Source organism: Oncorhynchus mykiss, chromosome 23, assembly GCF_013265735.2.
Source record: "Oncorhynchus mykiss isolate Arlee chromosome 23, USDA_OmykA_1.1, whole genome shotgun sequence".
NCBI lineage: Eukaryota > Metazoa > Chordata > Actinopteri > Salmoniformes > Salmonidae > Oncorhynchus > Oncorhynchus mykiss.
In genome coordinates this window covers 18,332,126-18,340,896 of record NC_048587.1, presented here as the reverse complement: position 1 = coordinate 18,340,896, position 8,771 = coordinate 18,332,126, and positions in this window count along the sequence as shown.

Sequence of the window (8,771 nt, the reverse complement as noted above, 5' to 3'; positions counted from 1 at the left end):
TTTAGCTTATTACCAACACAATAATGTAGCTCTATGGATTCCTGGAGTTGAGGTTCAGAGACTATAGTTGGCTCTATTAGTGCTGATATAACATGGGCAAATGGTGAGCGGGTCTGTTTAGGAACCTGGGCAGTCGTGAAGTGGTATGATTAGTCCAAATGGTATTGGCATCCTGCTGCCTCAGCTGTTATTATCTGCTGCCACATCAAAACTTAACTAACATATTTTCATGACTCTTTCATTGATAGCCATTGTTTTGTTGGACTTAGGGGACTGATACAGTGCCTCTGTCGGTTGGATTGTTGTATCAGTATCCATGTACAGTGAACTTGGGCCGTAACAGTGTGTAGGCCTGCGTAGTTACCCTTGGGTGAGGACATCAGAATGCTACAACCCACCACTGTGAGTAATTTAGCACCCACCTTCTAATGGGTCCTCCCTCTCCATTTAATGAGGGGGACGTCAGATGCATGGGACCTATATTGATGCCCTTCCATGTTTTTATTTTTAACCTTTATTTAACCAGGCAAGTCAGTTAAGAACAACTTATAATTTACAATAACAGCCTTGGAACAGTGGGTTAACTGCCTTGTTCAGGGGCAGAACAACATATGTTTACCTTGTCAGCTCAGGGATTCGATCTAGCAACCTTTCGGTTACTGGCCCAATGCTCTAACCACCAGCCTACCTGCCGCCCCATGTGACTGTTTTGTTATTTTTGGTTTTCACAAGAACTTGACCTAAAAAATATATTAACCCATGCAACCCATCCCAACTCCCAAAGACAGACAACAAACGTTCACAGGATTTTTTAACCACATGATTGAACCCCCAATTTACATCTTGACAATAACACTTTTACACAGCAGATGTGTAGACGCAAATGTTTTGTTGCGTATCATGGAAAAGTAAAGAATAGTTTTTCAGGTTGCACTCCAGCACTCAATCACCTTCAGATTGTTGGAAATAAGCAGTGGTTGTCACACACCAAGATTTGTATTGTAGCTCTATTAGTATCTAGGCCCAGTCTAGGCCTCAATCTCACACAAATGATCAAGGAACCTATCATGTGCAACCCGAAATCAGTAACCATGGGCACCCTCTTAGATATCATCCTGACCAACTTGCCCTCTAAATACACCTCTGCTGTCTTCAACCAGGATCTCAGCGATCACTGCCTCATTGCCTTCGTGCGTAATGGGTCCGCGGCCAAACGACGACCCCTCATCACTGTCAAATGCTCCCTAAAACGCTTCAGCGATCAGGCCTTTCTAATCGACCTGGCCCGGGTATCCTGGAAGGATATTGACCTCATCCCGTCAGTAGAGGATGCCTGGTTGCTCTTTAAAAGTGCTTTCCTCACCATCTTAAATAAGCATGCCCCAATCAAAAAATTTAGAAATAAGAACAGATATAGCTCTTGGTTCACCCCAGACTTGACTGCCCTTGACCAGCATAAAAACATCCTGTGGCATTCTGCATTAGCATCAAATAGCCCCTGCGATATGCAACTTTTCAGGGAAATCAGGAACCAATACACTCAGTCAGTTAGGAAAGCTAAGGCTAGCTTTTTCAAACAGAAATTTGCATCCTGTAGCACTAATTCCCAAATGTTTTGGGACACTGTAAAGTCCATGGAGAATAAGAGCACCTCTTCCCAGCTGCCCACTGCACTGAGGCTAGGAAACACTGTCACCACTGATAATCCACGATAATCGAAAATTTCAATAAGCATTTTTTTACGGCTGGCCATGCTTTCCACCTGGCTACCCCAACCCCGGCCAACATCTCAGCACCCCCTGCAGCAACTTGCCCAAGCCGCCTCCGCTTCTCCTTCACCCAAATTCAGACAGCTGATGTTCTGAAAGAGCTGCAAAATCTGGATCCCTACAAATCAGCCGGGCTAGACAATCTGGACCCACTCTTTCAAAAATTATCCACTGAAATTGTTGCCACCCCTATTACTAGCCTGTTCAACCTCTCTTGGTATCGTCTGAGATCCCCAAAGATTGGAAAGCTGTCATCCCCCTCTTCAAAGGGGGGGAACACTCTAGACCCAAACTGTTATAGACCTATATCCATCCTGCCCTGCCTTTCTAAAATCTTTGAAAGCCAAGTTAACAAACAGATCATCGACCATTTCGAATCCCTCCACTATGCAATCTGGTTTCCGAGCTGGTCATGGGTGCACCTCAGCCACGCTCAAGCGAAAATTAAATCTAGAATCGGCTTCCTATTTCACAACAAAGTCTCCTTCACTCATGCTGCCAAACATACCCTCGTAAAATTGACTATCCCACCAATCCTTGACTTTGGCGATGTCATTTACAAAATAGCCTCCAACACTCTACTCAGCAAACTGGATGTAGTCTATCACAGTGCCATCCGTTTTGTCACCAAAGCCCCATATACTACCCACCACTGCGACCTGTATGCTCTTGTTGGCTGGCCCTCACCACATATTTGTTGCCAAATCCACTGGCTCCCGGTCATCTATAAGTCTTTGCTAGGTAAAGCCCTGCCTTATCTCAGCTCACGGGTAACCATAGCAACACTCGTAGCATGAGCTCCAGCAGGTGTATTTCACTGGTCATCTCCAAAGCCAACACTTCCTTTGGCTGCCTTTCCATCCAGTTCTCTGCTGCCAAACATCACTGAAGCTGGAGTCTTATATCTCCCTCTGTAACTTTAAGCATCAGCTGTCAGAGCAGCTTACCAATCACTGTGCCTGTACACAGACAATCTGTAAATAGCACACTCAACTACCTCATCCCCATATTGTTATTTATCCTCTTGCTCTTTTGCACCCCAGTATCGCTACTTGCACGTCATCATCTGCACATCTATCACTCCATATCATGGCACAAGGCGAGACCCAGATGCAGACACAGGAGGCAGATGGTTGGAGTTTAAGATGTTTAATAATCCAAAAAAGGAGAAGGCAAGAGAATGGTCGTGGACAGGCAAAAGGTCAAAACCAGATCAGAGTCCAGGAGGTACAGAGTGGCAGACAGGCTCGAGGTCAAGGCAAACAGACTGGTCAGGCAGGCAGAATGGTCAGGCAGGCGGGAACAGAGTCCAGAAACAGGCAAGGGTCAAAACCAGGAGGACTAGAAAAAGGAGAATAGCAAAGGCAGGAGAACGGGAAAACTGCTGGTTGACTTACAAGACGAACTGGCACAGAGAGACAGGAAACAAAGGGATGAATACACTGGCACATAGAGACAGGAAACAAAGGGATGAATACACCGGCACAGAGAGACACCCAAATGTACCTATTACATTTTGAATGCTTAGCAAGACAGGAAAATGGTCCAATTCGCACACTTATCAAGAGAACATCCCTGGTCATCTCTACTGCCTCTTATCTGGGGGACTCACTAAACACAAATGCATTGTTTGTAAATTATGTCTGATTGTAGGAGTGTGCCCCTGGCTAAATGTAAATAAGATTTTTTAAATATTGTACCATCTGGTTTGCTTAATATAAGAAACTTGGAATTATTTGTACTTTTACTTCTGATACTTCAGTATATTTACAACCAAATACTTTTAGACTTTTACTCAAGTAGAATTTTACTGGGTGACTTTTTCTGGTACTTGAGTAACTTTCTATTAAGTTATCTATACTTTTACTGAAGTATGACAATTAGGTACTTTTTCCAACAACGCTTAGGGCTCTCTTCAATCCATATAGCGGAAGTTCAGCATTACAGCTGCAATCACGGTAAATGCTGCCTACGTCGGCTCAATCTATACGCTTCCGTGATATAGATTGACCAGGACAATCTCCTCAATCAGGCCCTCGTAATCAACAGAGTATACTGATTAATAAGTCAATATACTCAAAACAGCCCTCTGGCCCTCATTTTCTAAAGAATCCACTTGACCAATGACAGTTCACTTAGGTTGCAAGTGCTACATAGTTCAAATGTCTTCAATTGTACTGAGTTTTCAGTGCAACTTGCTGACCCATTTTGGCACAAATATTCTGGGAACATTTTGTTTCTTCTCCAAGCAAATTGGGTGAAGATAGAATTCAAAACAAAAGCTGACTGATCTTGGTTCTAGTATACTGTCTCATGACCAGGCTTGACTGGACTGGGAACATGCTGGGGTTCTCAACGCAGAGGTGTTGTACTGTATCTGAAATGCTCCACTGAATATGAGCCACATAAAAGGCTTAGACCACAGGGCGGGGAGAACTGGATCCTGATGAAGGACTTGCAATCACGGTATGTCTGCTTGATCGCCAGCTCCTCTCAGCCTGTGGTGGATGTGGAGATTGTGGACATCCATCACTGTCTTGGTCAATAGGCCTTGGCTCCTGTGGCCACTCCCAGCTGGTGAGAGAGACGGGAGGGGGTAAAGTGAGGGATATTTCACAGCAACACACCGCAGAGAGCCTCATGATCTGTATTGGTCACTGCTCCTCTGACCTCATGTAGGGTGGGCGATCTGCTATCCAGAGACCCATAGGGGCCCATGTCACTATACATTCTCTCATTGTTATGCGAGAAATTAGCTCCTCTAAAAATAGCCCTGCGCTGGCCCTTAGCCAATCCGAGGAGAGACGGAGGCTGCATGAAGGAGAGAAAGAGGTGGCTGGCTGGAGGAGGCTGGTCGGGTATTGGGGTTGACTGCTAGAGGTTATTCGCTGAGTCACCCTGTTTTCTGCCCAGGAGTCAGGACACGAGGGGAGGGAGACAGCTGCAAAACCGGGACTATGCAAGGCATCTGGCCAACAAACCCGATCACAGGGTGAAACGTCAGCTTTATTCAGCCTGTTCGGGTTTAAATGGACGACTCTAGTGGAGCCGAAGAGACAACAAACTGATTTACAACAGCAGTGATAATGGTGCAAAATGATCCAATTATCACTCTCCATTTGCAGATCTTTATTCACTTTTCAATTGGCCACTTCTTCTGATCACAAAGATCAACCTTCCCCTGAATAAAAAGATCCAAAGATATTTTCTCAAACTCAAAGTTCTTTCCATTGATATTAGTGGATACTAATTTTCGATGTTATCATTTTTACTTTTAACTTTGAATAACATGAGGTCAAATGTGGTTAGGGGATAATGTCTGGCACGCCTTCTGTACCAACACTGTATATCAAAGGCCAGAGCTGTAGTAGGTAATACAGTAAAACCCATCATCACAGTGGAGGCAATCCTCTGGTTGTCATTAATAGACAAAATCATTGGTTGTCTGAATGTGTCCATAGAACCAATTCATTACTCCTGAGGATGGTGCTTCTTTACCCTCTAATGGACACCCACACCCCTGGGACTAGAACCCTGGGTCTCCGATTCCCTCTTATCCCAATAACCTCGAACACAGCCGACTTCAAGTCCCCAATCTCCCATACACCTTACCTCGACATCTCTCAGCAATGTCTGTCTCAGCCCGTCTTTCCCCCTTAATTCTCTTTCTCATTCAATGTCTGTTTCATTCGTACATTCACGTCACACGCATAGTACAGACAATCCGACATTAATCAGCTTCAACGGTAACACCACAGCAGAAAATATCCCCATCCTACTTCCTTGCTGACACCGAGGGGAGTGGCACGGTACTCTGTTTGTTGCTTGATAACGTTGAGTTGAGATGAGTCATGATGACCCTAAACCCCGTCCTGAATGTTACAGGTAAAGGCCTAACTCTGGGTCCCTGAGCCAGACTTCTTGGGTACACACGCAAACATGTTTACACATTTTTCCTTCAGCACTACTTTAATACACCATATTCAAATTTCTTACATGACCTTCTTATCTAACAGCTGCACATACACATAATGTGCAACGCATAGTTCTTCTTCCTGCCGTGACCTATCACCCCACCCTGCCTGCCGTCCGTGTAGATGGCGCTGACGGAGATGGCAGCACCATGACTAGCTTTTAGGAAACTATGCAGTATTTTGTTTGTTTCTGTGCTATTTCTTTACGTTATTAGCTCAGGAATTGTTTTGTGTCATTACATACAGCCGGGAAGAACTATTGGATATTAGAGCGGTAACTCCCCAGAACTTCCAGCATTACGACCAGGACTACGACTTCCCTGGAGCAGATCCTTTGTTTGCTCTCCCCAGAGCAATTAACTTATTCCAGAGGCTGACGCAAAACAACACCGGCGAAGGAGAGGTACTCGGGGAGGTCTTCTGGTTCGACTTAGGAAGCGTGCACACCACCCACTGCTCCCGAGTATAACTCTCTAATGTCCAATCTCTGGATAATAAAGTTGATGAGCTCATGGGGAGAGTTGCTTTTCAGAGAGACACCAGAGATTATAACATACTCTGCTTCACGGAAACATGGCTCTCTCGAGATATACTGTCTGAATTTGTAAAGGCTGTTGGGTTCTCAGTACATCGCACCGACAGGAACAAACAGCTCTCCGGGAAGCAGAAGGGTGGAGGTATATGTTTTATGATTAACGACACATGGTGTAACTGTGATAACATACAGGAACTCAAGTCCTTCTGTTCACCCAACCTAGAATATCTCACAATCAATTGCCGACCATACTATTTCCTGAGAGAATTTTTGTCAATAATAGCCACAGCAGTCCATATCCCCCCTCAAGCCGATACCACGAAGGCCCTCAAAGAACTTCACTGGACTTTATGCAAACAGGAAACCACATATCCTGAGGTGCATTTATTGTTGCTGGGGATTTCAACAAAGCAAATTTGAGGAAAAGGCTCCTGAAATTCGATCAACATATTGATTGTCGTACTCGCCCTGCTAAAACTCTCGACCATTGTTATACTACCTTTCAGAATGCATAGAAGGCCCTCCCCCGCCCTCCATTCGGCAAATCGGACTACGTATCCATCTTGCTCCTCCCCTCCTATAGGCAGAAACTCAAACAGGAAGCACCCGTGGTAAGGACTATTCAACTCTGGTCTGACCAATCAGAATCCACTCTTCAAGATTGTTTTGATCATGCGGACTGGGATATGTTCAGAGTATCTTCAGAAAATAATATTGACACATATACCGAAACGGTTAATGAGTTTATCAGGAAGTGCATAGGAGATGTACCCACTGTGACTATTAAAACCTACCCCAACCAGAAACCGTGGATAGATGGGAGCATTCGCGCAAAACTGAAAGCGCAAACCACCACATTTAACCAGGGCAAGAAGACTGGGAATGTGGAAGAATACAAACAGTGTAGTTATTCCCTCCGCTAAGCAATCAAGCTGGCTAAATGTCGGTATAGGGACAAAGTTGAGTCCCAGTTCAATGTCTCAGACACCAGACTTATGTGGCAGGGTCTACAGACAATCACAGATTATAAAAGGAAAACCAGCCACGTCTTGCTTCCGGACAAGCTGAACACCACCTTCGCTACCGCTATCAAGGACAGTGGGCTCTCCTTCTCTGAGGCCGACGTGAGTAAGACATTTAAGCATGTTAACCCTCGTAAGGCTGCCGGCCCAGATGGTATTTTAATTTAAAAAATGTACTAGGAAAGTCATTTAAGAATATATTCTTATTTACAATGACAGCCTCCCGGGGAACAGTGGGTTAACTGCCTTGTTTTTTTTACCTTGTCAGCTCTGGGATTCAATCCAGCTACCTTTTGGTTAATGGCCCAACACTCTAACCACTAGGCTACCTGCTGCCCCTAGCCATGGTATCCCTAGCCGCGGTATCCCTAGCCATGTTCTCAGAGCATGCGCAGACCAGTTGGCTGGTATAGTATATTCAATCTCTCCCTATCCCAGTCTGTAGTCCCCACATGCTTCAAGATGGCCACCATTGTCCCTGTACTTAAGAAAGCAAAGGTAATTGAACTAATTGACTATCGCCCCGTAGCACTCACCCCTGTCATCATGAAGTGCTTTGAGAGACTAGTCAAGAATCATATCTCCTCCACCTTACCTGCCACCCTAGACCCACTTAAATGTGCTTACCACCCCAAAAGATCCACAATCACCACCACAATTCACATTGCCTTGTCCCATCTGGACAAGAGGCATACCTATGTAGGAATGCTGTTCGTTGACTATAGCTCAGCATTCAACACCATAGTACCCTCCAAGCTCATCATCAAGCTCGAGGCCCTGGGTCTGAACCCCACCCTGTGCAACTGTGTCCTGGACTTATTGACGGGTTGCCCCCAGGTTGTAAAGGTAGGAAACAACACCTCCTCTTTGCTGATCCTCAACACTGGGGCCCCACAAGGGTGAATGCTCAGCCCCCTCCTGTACTCCCTATTCACCTATGACTGCGTGGCCAAGCACGCCTACAACTCAATCATAAAGTTTGAAGATGACACAACAGTAGTAGGCTTGATTACCAACAACGATGAGACAGCCTACAGGGAGGAGGTGAAGGCTCTGGGATTGTGGTGCCAGGAAAATAACCTCTCACTCAACATCAACAAAACTACGGAGATGATTGTGGACTTCAGGAAACAGCAGAGTGAGCACCCCCTATCCACATCGATGGGACTGCAGTGGAGAAGGTGGAAAGCTTCAATTTCCTTGGCGTACACATCACTGACAAACTGAAATGGTCCACCCACACAGACAGTGTGGTGAAGAAGGCGCAACAGCGCCTCTTCAACATCAGGAGGCTAAAAACATTTGGCTTAACACCTAAAACCCTCACAAACTTTTACAGATGCACAATTGAGAGCATCCTGTCGGGTTGTATCACCGCCTGGTATGGCAACTGCACCGCCCACAACTGCAAAGCTCTCCAGAGGGTGGTGCGTTCTGCCCAACACATTACCATGGGCAAACTTCCCGCCCT